Below are 12,639 nucleotides of genomic sequence, written 5' to 3'. Positions count from 1 at the left end.
GCGGCGAGGGGAGGGGACTAGATAGAAGGGAGGGGGCGGTACCGCGCGCAGACCTTAGCAGTCGACGCCGGATGCCGGAGCGTCGATCGCATCGAGCCTTTCCTCCTCTTTTCCCTTTCTCTCTTTGCGTTGTCTCAGTGTTTCTTCATCTTACCCCACACTGCTTTTCTTCCCTCTGCCTCTGCTCCGATCAAGTGTCACCTCCTCAGAGAAGCCCTCCCAGTTGGCATCTAAATGGGAGCACTCGCCACACCTTTTTTGACCCGTCAGTGCGCACACCTCCTTAATAACACTTAACACTTCGTTTCATTGAACTTACCAGACTGTGCCCTCCTTAGAGAGTCGTGATTTTTACTTTTGGATCATCAGCTCTTGGAACAGCGCTGGCACACAGCAGCCGCTGAGTAGGCATCTTCTTGGCCCCTAGGACTCACTCCCTCTTGCCATTTCCTTTCTTTGTGCCTCATTTCAGCTCCTTCCATTTCCCTAAGGCCCTTTTAAAATCTCTTACTTCTGGAGGTCCAGAGCCACACCACATCAAACATTAAGTTATATGTGGACTTATTAAAAATAATTTTTCTTTTTGCTGAAAACATTAAAAAATTTTTTTGCACTTGAAAATTTTTAAGACAAAATTAATATAATTTATAATTAGCTATGATTTCTGACATCTGTAGACGATCAGAAAGTCTTGTGAAATAAGAAATCTAACGTCAAATTGCTGCAATATGTAAAATGTGTACAATCCTAACTGAACAATTAATGGCAATGTTAATTTTGAAGATAATTAAACATTTATCCATTCCTTGTACCACACACACACACACACAAACACACACACACATTTTTTGAAAGCTTCTAGTCCTTAAGTACAGGAGCAATATACCCAATGTTTATAATGACCCTGTGTTCCCTTGGAGGTGGAATGCATACATAGAGAGTTCACAGATTTGAATTGACAAGATATTGTCAGGAGAAGAAGCTGTAAACATCTTAAGTTAATTGTTTAATTATTTAAAAGGCAATAATGGTAACCACACCTAGTCAGGAGATACTGGGGCTAAATATAAGTGTTGGGGCTGCTAACAAAGCTGCCAACTGGAAGAAATCGGGGTATCCTAAGATTCGGGAGTTTGGCACTGAAACTCACAGAGGTTTCTGTAGCACCACCTGCAGTTAGAGTGGACAGGTGCATTCTGTCAAGATGGTATTGTTGGTTCCCATCCTGGGAACCCCACTACTCCAAGCACATGACAGCAAGAGGAAAGTGTAAAAGACATAGCTAGTCATGGTTACAATGGGTGCTCACTTTATCATGCTTTTAAAAATTGTGCATATATATTTTATGTACTCTTCTGTACCTCTGGTTGGATGAAAAATAGAACAGAAGCACAGAGCCATGCAGAGAGCAAGAACTAAGTTTCTGGTAGCCTTCCAACAGTTTAGAACCAGGAAGAGGTCAGCTGAAGTATGGCTTCTGTGAAGGTACCGAAGAATAAATGCTCTCCGTGCAAGCCAAGTACCTAGGAGGCAACCAAACCAAGCAGTTGGCAGATGTATGGCTGTGGGTCAGGAGGCCAGAACTCCACTGTTTTAGCTTGCTTTGGACAGGGAGTCATAGAAACCAGATAGAAGAAAAGTAAACAACTACACAGGGAGGGGAGGGGAGAAGAAAGGAATAGAGGAGAAGGACAAGAAAGAAAAGGACAAAGGAAATAAATTTTCACTAAAATAAACCCACAAACCAACTTTCTAAAACATTTGAAGGAAAATACTTCTAAGAAATACTGGCAACAAAATCAAGAATCAAAGAGTGAAATCATGGGCAACGCTCTTGGGTCTCCTCCCTCTTTGGCAACTTTATACTGTCAATAAACTTTGTTTTGCTGCCCATCAAAAAAACAAAAAAAAATGAAATCACCTCAAACAAATGAAAGCAGTAGAACAATCTATAGGAAAAGAGAGAAAAAAAAGAGGCCATTCTCTGGTTTTTAAAAAGCCCCAAGAAACCCCCCCAAAACACAGTGGGTTGACAGAAAACAAAGTATGTTCTTTCAAAGAATCCTTTGTTTTGTATTCACAAAACAAACCAGGGATTATGAAAAAACTAGGAATAAATGAAACAACATAAGGATGTAAAAAGGAAATTATCAGAAATTGTGGAAATAAAAAATCAAGGGAGATTTAAAAAGAGCATCTTTTCCGAAATTGGATGTATGAATTTGGTGGGCTGTCTCTATGTGAGGTCAGCTTTCATTTTCCCTTAACATTTACTTTTGCAGGCTAACCTTCTCCAGCTGCTCTAATCGTTCTTTATATCTGAAGGTTTCCAGGCTCCAGACTGGCTCTAAGAACTAGTTAGACAGAGTGCTTGAAGGTCCACCAGTAAAGTAAGCCCATCACCTCCCCTCCTCTAACAGTTAGTATTTTTACCAGTTGAATCACAACATTGGTTCAGAATGAATATGTGGTCAGCAATCAAGTCTTTTTTTTTCTTTTTACATAAACAATATAGTCAAACCCATCTTCCCTTCTATATCATGTATTTGCAAGATTGATTAGCCTTCCTCTTATCTGTTTTGGCTAAGTATTTCCATTGGTATTATTATTGTTGTTGTTTGAGAGAGAGAAAGAGAAAGTGATATTTTAGAGAGTGAGCGCAGGTGCACAGGGGAGGGGCAGAGAGAGAAGAGAGATTCCTTAAGCCTGCTCCATGTGCCCAGCAAGGAGCCGGACGAGGGGCTCAGTCTCATGCCCCTGAGATCATGACCTGAGCTGAAATCAAGAGTTGGACACTTAACTGACTGGGCCATCCCAGTGCCTCTCCATTGGTATTATTTTTAGCCTAAATTCTGAGATAGTCTATATTATAAACATTTTAACTTTCTTATCATCTGCAAACAACATGTTTTGTTTGCATATGTCTTGTTCAAATATTGAATATGTCTTATCTTGTTCAAATACTCAATATGACTGGACCTCCTATAGAACGTATAGTATACCAATAGAAACTTTTCTCTAGGGGATTGGAGATTCAGTAACCAGTTCTCTTTATATGGCTGTTCAAACCAGAGCCCATTATTGCCATCTGAGACACGCTAGTGTGTGATGTCCCTGAAAATACTTCTGTTTCTTCTGTTTTCCTCTTCAGAATGTTTCCCATTGCACTTTTTTTTTTAAGATTTTTATTTATTTATTTGACAGAGATCACAAGTAGGCAGAGAGGCAGGCAGAGAGAGAGGGGAAGCAGGCTCCCCGCTGAGCAGAGAGCCCAATGCAGGGCTCCATCCCAGGACCCTGAGATCATGACCTAAGCCAAAAGCAGAGCCCTTAACTCACTGAGCCACCCAGGCGCCTCTCCCACTGCACTTTTAATCTCAGGTTCTTTAAAGGCTATCGCAGAACCCTACCCTTAAATCATCCAACACATATATATGGATATCTGCTCCTTTTCAGATGAAGTCGGTGCTGAGGTTACTAGGCTTACTCAAAAAAGGCACATGCCCAGCCCTCCTACAGATTATGAGGTTGGAGGGTAATATACTCACGAGTCCTATGAACACACAAGCACATGTAGAATTCTGGCTGTAATAAGTGCTGTGAAGGAGAGATGCATCCTGTGTTGAGAGGTTATGATGGTGAGATTTTATATCGTCTGGAAGATTTTTCTGTTGATGTAAAATTAGATCTAAGACCTTAAGGATAAATGGGAATTAACATGGTCAGAGTACAGACTGAAAGAGAAAGTATTCCATGCAGAGGAATCAGCAAGAACAAAGACCCTGAGGTAGGAGGGAGGAGGTTTCATTTGAGGAATTAAAAGGTCATGGTGGCCATGAAGAACAAAGGGGACTGGAGTGGGAGATGAGGCTGAGAACTGGCATTCAAGACCCTATCTCCCTCTCCTATTTCTTTGGAAAAAAGACTCCTCTCCTAGAGCTGCTTCTTGCCACAAGCCCTGTTCTACGATATCTCAGTATAGTTTATAAACTGTACATATCTAGTATTGCTATTTGTTTTCTTGGGATAATCTCAAAATTTCTTCATCACTCATACTCTGTGCTTTGGTGTGGAGATATCAGAGGTCATAAATATTACTGTTAGTCAGCTTCCTGCCCCCTCTTCCAACCACAAGAATTCAGAGCACTTCCTCTTTCGTGTTGCTACTTTCTGTGTTACATTTGTCACTCCATACTTCTAAGGAATGGTTTATTCTTTGATCCCTTAAAACGTAGTTGAGGGTACACCGACTTTGGATGGAAGCCTGGGAGTACTTATTAATTGTTAAAGAAATGCTTAAAACGTATGGCCCAGCAAGATCATTTTGAGGTTATATTGAACAGAGCTGTGATTTTCAAAGCATGGCATTTGGACCACTATCATTTGCATGACCCGAGTACTTGCTAGAAATGCAAATGTTCAGGTTTTGCCCAGATCTACTAAATCAGACACTCTAAGAGGGGTGCCCAGCAATCTGTGATTTTTTTTTTTTTTTGAGAGAGAGAGAGAGAGTAGGAGCTCAGTGGGGAGTCTGCTCAGGATTGTCTCTCTCCCTCTCCCTCTGCCCCTACCCAGTTGCTCACTCACTTGTGCACACATTCAGTCTCTCTCAAATAAATGAATAAATCTTAAAAAACAAAACAAAACGGCTATATGAGAAATCCTTGCGGTGATGGACCTTTTCTCTGTCTTGACTGAATTGATTCTCTGCATCCTGGTTGTGATATTATACTATACTTTTGCAAGATGTTACCATGGGGTAACTGGGAAGAGGGTACACAAGATCCATCTTATTTCTTGGAACTGGGTGTGAGTCTACAATTATCTCAAAATTTGAAAGAGTTTATTTAAAAATAAAAGATGCAGTATGAACCGGGATGAATATTCTGAAACTGAAATACAGTCATGTGTATCCCCTACTTAAATGCTTTAAAGCTCCCTCAACCACCAGCAGAAAGTCCAGACCCCTGTCGTTCATCATGTGGCAGAATAACCTATTGAGAAAAACTTTTTTTTTTTTAACCTTTTCAGAACTGGATTTACCATAAAGGAATGAACCACATCTCCTTTCTTGTCAAGAGGGCAGTGAGGCCTCTTGAGTTCTGAAGGTCTGGGCTTTCCTTACCCCCTGGAGGTAGTTAACAACTGAGGCTGGTTGCCAAGAGGTCTCTACCCACCCAAGTGTGTGCAAGTAGGTGTGGTCTTTCCCGGCTATCTACTCTGCTGGGCCGAATCCCTTCCCAACTGGGTAGAAAGGAACTTTAGTGACATCTCTGTCTGGTCCAAAACATTTTCAGCCACAATTTGCTATGAAAGTAGTGTAATGGGGCGCCCGAGTGGCTCAGTTGTCAAGCGTCTGCCTTCGATTCAGGTCATGATCCCAGCATCCTGGGATCGAGCCCCACATCGGGCCTGCTTCTCCCTCTCCCATTCCCTTGGTTGTATTCCTTCTCTACTATCTCTGTCAAATAAATAAATAAAATCTTAAAAAAAAAAAAAAGGAGTGTAATATCAAGGGAATATTCAGTTGCTCTAGGTACTATTTCCTTTGCCAAGTGCAGTTCAACGCCTTCTCTCCAGGAGCTGGGCAGGCTGCCTCTTGCATGGAGGCCATGGCAGAGGTTGAAAGGGGCCTTCTACTTGCTTGCTTTCATCTCCCTTTCCCTTCCTTCCAGTCCCTTGCCCTCACAATCACCTCCAGGAGCAGTTGTGGGGCAGCGAGCCCACAGGAGAATAGTGGTCGGTGCAAGCTCCGAGTGTGGCCCTGAGTCTGGGCCAGGCAGCTGGCAGAGACTTAGAGAGCCTGCCCCTAGAAGGCATGGTTGCCTGTGTACGTGGAGTAGGAGCCTCCCGAACCGGGAGCCTCCCGAACCTTTGCAAAGCTCAGGGAAGACCTCCCAGGACCATGCTAGATGCTGATGGGGTTAAGTGTCCAGAGAGGAGTCCCACCTGCAAGCAGCCTCCATGGACCTGGGGACCCCCCCAGAGAACACCACAGCAGCAACAGCCATAGATGAGGGCCAGCAACACGACCCCACAACTTTCTGGGGTTCTTGTTTAATACTAAGGAGGTATAAGGGGTTTTCCTCCCCTACAAAGAAGGTCAATATAGTGCTTTTTACCAACCTTGATGGGTGGAGCTTCCGCTAAATTTGATTTGATTTATGCAGATGAAAAGATAAGGTGTTATTTGTACCCTCAGCCCCAGGGACACTGCCCTTTTTTTTTTTTTTTAAAGATTTTGTTTATTTACTTGAGAGAAAGAGAGCACAAGCCAGGGCCAGAGTGGGGGAGAGCATGGGGGAGGAAAAAGCAGACTCCCAGCTGAGCTGGGAGCCCAAAGTGGGGCTCGATCCCAGGACCCCGAGATCATGACCTGAGCCAAAGGCAGACACTTAACCGACTGAGCCACCCGGGTGCTCCAGACGCTGCCATTTAAATGAGTGGAGTAATTCATTGTGTTCTTCAGCCCTGAATCTAGGTGGAGGGGATATTTGTCATTCCTTTGGGTCCCTTCAAAACCCTTCCTTTTTTTGAGAGAATTTCTTATGAATGCCAGCTCCCTAAGCAATAACAATGATAATAGCAAAATCTTACACAGTGCTATCCGGTGCCAGGCACAGGTCTAAGCTCTTTACACATCATTTCATCTAAACATCATGCCAACTCCCCAGGCAGCTGGTGTTCTCATCCTTGTCATCTTAGGCGGAAATGGGGTCTACAGGGAAGTGAAGTAATTTGCCCGCAGCCTCACACCTGGCAGGTGGTAGTGTCAGGAATTTATTTTCCCAGTTTCCCTTCACTTGGGGGCAGGTGTGTGAAGTAGGCTCCGCCAATCAGAGGTGCCCACTTTGGGAAGCTGGTAATGCCATCAAGGGCGTTTCCTTGGACCAGATTCTCGTCCAGTGTCCAGTGTCTCACTGGGCATCAGGGCCTGGGCTATGCTCCAGGCTGCGCAGCTGCTCTCATGTTCCCAGCCTCAGGGAGTGCCCCCCTGTTAACTCCCTGAGGGTCTCCTGCACATTTGCTCTCAGGCATAATTAAAAATAGCGCCCTTTCCCTCTTAAATGGGGCGAGAAAATATACAGTCATCCCACCCAGTATGTCTCAGGAAAATTCCTCTCCTACTATGGGCTATAGGGTTTTCTGTAATTGGCAGCTTACAATATGCTCCCTCCTTTCCTACCTCCCTCATCTCCCACTTCTCACCAGGGCTCTTGACTCAGTTCTCTGAAAACAGGCTGCTAGATGGCTCCAGGCCTTTGCACAGACTTTTCTCCCTGGAATGTTCTCACCACCAGTGTTCACAGAGCGAACCCCACCCTGGAAGATGTCAGCTGCTCCCTTCCTGCCTCCATCTTGCCCTATATTCCCCTCTGTGGCACTTAACCCTGTGGTACAACTTGACCTAACTTTTTAGATTTGCCAATGATCCGTGAGTTCCTTCAGAGTTCAGGCTGTTTCATCTGGGTTTAGCCCTAGTGCCTGGCACATGGTAAGCTTTCAACAGGTATGCATTGAAAATCTATATGAATGGGGCGCCTGAGTGGCTCAGTGGGTTAAGCCGCTGCCTTCGGCTCAGGTCATGATCTCGGGGTCCTGGGATCGAGTCCCGCATCGGGCTCTCTGCTCAGCAGGGAGCCTGCTTCCCTCTATCTCCCTCTCTGCCTGCCTCTCCATCTGCTTGTGATCTCTCTCTGTCAAATAAATAAATAAAATCTTTAAAAAAAAAAAAAAAAGAAAATCTATATGAAAAAAGAAAATCTATATGAATGAGTGTAAAGTCCTACTTTTTGTAGAAACATAGGCGCAGTCTGCTGCTAGAGTTTCTGAAGGTTTTCATTTGTTTGTCTTGATTTTGAGCTTGAGAGAATCCTATCGGAGCACTGGAAAATGGATTTCATATTGGGACAAGACCTTAACAGCACTGGGCTATCTCAACCCCTTAGGGAGGAGAGCTCACCATTATTAGACTTTATTATGTGCTGGCTACTTTACACACATTTGTTCATTTCATAGTGGGCATTATCTCCCAGATAAGTAAGAAAACTGAGGCTAAGAAAGGCTCAGTTGCTTACAGAAATAAAATCAAATGGAACAACTGGAACTAGGGTTTGCTCTGAGGTCCACCCATTTCCCTGTTTTGCTCCCTGGGGATTTGTACAAAGTGATTCAGACAAGGGAGTACGCATTTGATGTGGAGACTTACAGGGAAAGAAGGCTACACCCTCCATTCCCTGTCCAACATTTCTGCACACTGTCTTTTCAGCCTGTTTCTTTGAGTCTATCTTCAAATGGAGACAAAATAGCCTGTTGTATTACTGTAGGACTGTAAAGCTGAAAGCCATATTAGAGGTTTTCTAGTATGGTGGTTTGCATGGGATGGGGCTTTTGGAAAGGCACTGAGGTTTTTTTCCCCCTTCCTTTTTTTTTTTTTTTTTTTGCTTATCCCAACTGGAGGAGGGGGAAAAGGGTCCCTGACGTTCAGTAGAAGGGGGCTCAGGATGATTCTGAAAGCCCTTCAGACTGTGGGAGAGTTGTGCTGGCAAAGATTTCCTCCCTGACCAAACTCTGGCCGGCCTCCTCTGAGCCCTCTTCTTGATCCGGCTTCAGCCTTCGCTGTAAAAAAACGTGAACGGACACTAACAGTTTCTAGTGGGCCTGCCTGACCAAACTCAAGGCTGCCCAAAGCATTTACGGTATGTTTCAGTCAACACCTGAAGACAGTTCTCTCTGTCTCCCAGGCCCTGTGGGTGGGTAGAAACCTAACTTGGGCAAGTAGCAGCTAACTAACCCAGATGGCTTTCACACGGACAAGCATCTCACCCAGGTTTTAGTAACATGCCCTTCCCTGACCCTGTTCATTCTGGCCCGTTGCTGTTCCCTCATTCTTCCTTTGAAATACTCCCATCACCTATGCAGGAATCAGAATGGCCCTCCGCTCTTTCCCCCACTGCTGGTAGTTCCTGAGGAGAATCTGTTTTCACCACATTAACTGATGCCCTGCTGTGTCTACATTTAACAGTGCACAGTGGATTGTTCATCCCCAAATCCTACCCTTCAAAAACGAGATCCTTGTTTTCAAAACAAGGTCTTATGGGTGTGTTCCCTTTGTGATAATTCATGGAGATGTATACTCCTAATTTGTGCATGTTTCTCTTTTTATTTTACATTTTAATGGAAAAGTTCATGTATAAAAAATAAGAAAAAATGATAATGAAGGATAAGTTAAGAAATAATCGTTGAAATAGTGTTAAGTGGAGAAAGTAAAACAGTCTGATTTTCAATGGCAAAAACACAAACACTGTATAAAGACAGGAGAACATGGAGGAAGAGGAATTTGTGGGATTGTAGGGATTTTTAGAAGTATGTTCTTTAATCGTGTACTTACAGGACACTTTGCTGAGATGTAATTGAAATGTAATAAATTACATGTATTTAAAATATCAACTTTGATAAGTTTTGACATATGTATTATATAAAACCATGTGAAACCATGACCAGAATCAAGATAATGAACATATCCATCACTCTCTTTATAATCCTTTCCTCCCTTTCTTCTTATTCCCCATCCACTCCCCAAACTATTACTATCTATTTTCTGTCACTCTAGATTAGTTTGCATTTTTTAGAATTTAATATATATGAAATAATACTATATATATGTGTGTGTATATATATACACGCATATATATACACATACATATATATGTATGTGTATATATATGTTCTTTTGGGGGCTTTTATTCTTTTATTCAGCACAATTATTTTGAAATTAATATGTCCTAATTCATGTGTTAATAGTTCCTTCCCTTTAACTGATAGGTGGCATTGCATTGTACGGATATACTACAATTTGTTTATGTACTTATTGGTTGGTAGACCTTTTGAGTTGTTTCCACTTTTTGATTACTACCAATAAAGCTGCTATGGCCCTTCAAGTTTTGTGCGAACAAACATTTTCATTTCTCCTGGGCCTATACCTAGGAGTGGAATTGCTAGGTCAGATGATAACCATATATTTAATCTTTTGAGAATCTGCCAGATTGTTTCTCAAAGTAGCTGCATCATTTCACTGTCCCACCAGCACTTATGAGAATCGTCATTTCTCCATATCCCTGCCAACACTGTCTTTTTGAGAGTAGCCATTCTTGCAGGTGGAAGTAGAATCTGATATGACTCTGCTTTGCATTTCTCTGATGGCTGGTGATGTTGAGGTTATTGGTCATTTGTATACCTTCTTTGGAGAAATGTTTATTCAGATCCTTTGCCCATTTAAATAACATTCTCGAAATGAGAAAATTACGGAAATGGAGAACAGATTAGTGATTACAAGAAGTTATGGCCTAGGGCAGGTGAAGTAGAGAAGGGAGGTGGGTATGCTTATAAAAAGGCAACATGAAGGATACTGGCGATGATGGAATTGTTCTTTATCTTGACTGTGGTAAATGCATGAAGATACAGTATGTGGGATTAAACTACACTAAATAGAACTAAACAGAACTAAATAGACACACACACACACACAAATGAGTGTAAGTAAAGCTGGGGAGGCTGATTTGGATTGGTAGATTGCAATTATATCAATATCCTGGTTGTCATATTATACTATAGTTTTGCAAGATGGTGACACTGGGGGAAACTGGGTAAAGGGTACATAGGATTTCTCTATATTAATTATCATTGCATGTGAGTCTACAATTATCTCAGAAAAGAAAAAGTTTAGTTTAAAACATGCAATTAAAAAGTATGCTTACGGTCAATTCTTCAACGAAACATAGTAATTCTTAATGTGTACGCACCTGACAACAGAGGGTCAAATAAAGTGAGGCAAAAACTGATAGAACTGCAAGGAGAAATAGATGAATCCACTGTTGTAGTTAGACTCTTCAACTCCCCTCCATCAGAAATGGACAGGCCCTGCAGGCAGAACATCATTAAAGACACAGTGGAACTCATTAACACCATCAACAAACTGGACATAATGGACATCTATTGTCCATTCCATCCAATAAGAGCAGAAAACATGTTCTTCCCAAGCTTACATGGAACATTCACCAAGGCAGACCACCTTCTGGGACATAAAACACAAAACACTCCTTAACAAATTTATTTATTTATTTATTTATTTTAAAGATCTTTTATTTATTTATTTGACAGAGAGAGATCACAAGTAGGCAGAGAGGCAGGCAGAGAGAGAGGAGGAAGCAAGCTCCCCGCTGAGCAGAGAGCCCGATGTGGGGCTCGATCCCAGGACCCCGAGATCATGACCTGAGCCGAAGGCAGCGGCTTAACCCACTGAGCCACCCAGGCGCCCCAACAAATTTAAAAGAAGAGAAATCATACATCTGTTCTCAGACTCCAATGGAATTAAAATAGAAATTAGTAAGAGGACAAAAATTTTAAAAATTTAAAACATTTTTTTAAAAAAAAAGTAGTAACAGAGAATAGCTAGAAAAATCCCCAAATACTTGGAAACCAAACAACACATTTTTTGGAAAAGATTTTATTTATTTGAGAGAGAGACAGCAAGCACTAGTGGGAGTTCAGCAGAGGGAGAGGGGGAAGCAGACTCCCCACTGAGCATGGAGCCTGATATGGGGCTCTATCCCAGGACCTCAGGGATCATGACGTGAGCTGAAGGTAGAAGCTTAATGGACTGAGCCACCCAAAAGCTCCCACACTTCTTTTTTTTCTTAGTAAATAATAACTGAATTATCTTACAGAATTTATATATCATTTAAAATCCTTCCAAAAGTAGGAATATTCTTTATATGGTCTGGAATGAGCTTATATTCAGATTCCGAATTCACTTATTCAGCAAATATATATTAGTCCTATTATAGAGAGGTCCTATGACAGAAGCAGGGAATACAAAGATAAGTAAGACATTGGCTTACCTTCAAAGTATTTATGTTTTATGGAGTACAAAAATAAATGGAAATAAAAGGGAAAAATCCAAAATGTAAGAGACTCTGGAGAGACAGACACATTGAAGATTCATCCCACTTACAGCCACTTCTGTAACTACATGTCTCTCCAGCCTAAACAATACACTTCTAAATAACACATAGAACAAAGAAGAAACCTCAAGGTGACTAAGTTAAAAATTATTGAACTAAGGTGCCTGGGTGACTCAGTTAAGTGTCCAACTCTTGATTTCGGCTCAGTTCACGATCTCAGGGTCTTGAGATTGAGCCCCACATCTGGCTCTGTGCTGGGCACAGAGTCTGCTTGAGATTCTTTCTCTCTGCCCCTTGCCTTCCTCTCTCTCTCTCTCAAAAAAAAAAAAAAAATTGAACTAAATGAAAATGAAAACACAGCTTATCAAAATTTGTGGGATGCAACAAAATCAATGCTTAAATGGAAATGTATACCACTGGATGTATATATTAAATAAGAAAAAAAGACCTAAAATCAATCATTTAAATGTCTGTCTTAGAAAACTAGAAAAAGAAAAGCAAATTAAATGCAAAGCAAGCAGAAGAAATAAAAATTAGAGCATAAATAAATAAAATTGAAAATAGAAAATCAATAGGGAAAAGCAATGAAATTGCTGAACTTCAGTCTAGGATAACTAAAGAAAAGAAGAGTAGAAGAGAAGAGGAAAGGGAAGGGATGAGAAGGGAAAGGAAGGAA

Source organism: Neovison vison, chromosome 13 (genome assembly GCF_020171115.1).
Source record: "Neovison vison isolate M4711 chromosome 13, ASM_NN_V1, whole genome shotgun sequence".
In the NCBI taxonomy this organism is placed as follows: Eukaryota; Metazoa; Chordata; class Mammalia; order Carnivora; family Mustelidae; genus Neogale; species Neogale vison.
This window is presented reverse-complemented; position numbering follows the sequence as displayed.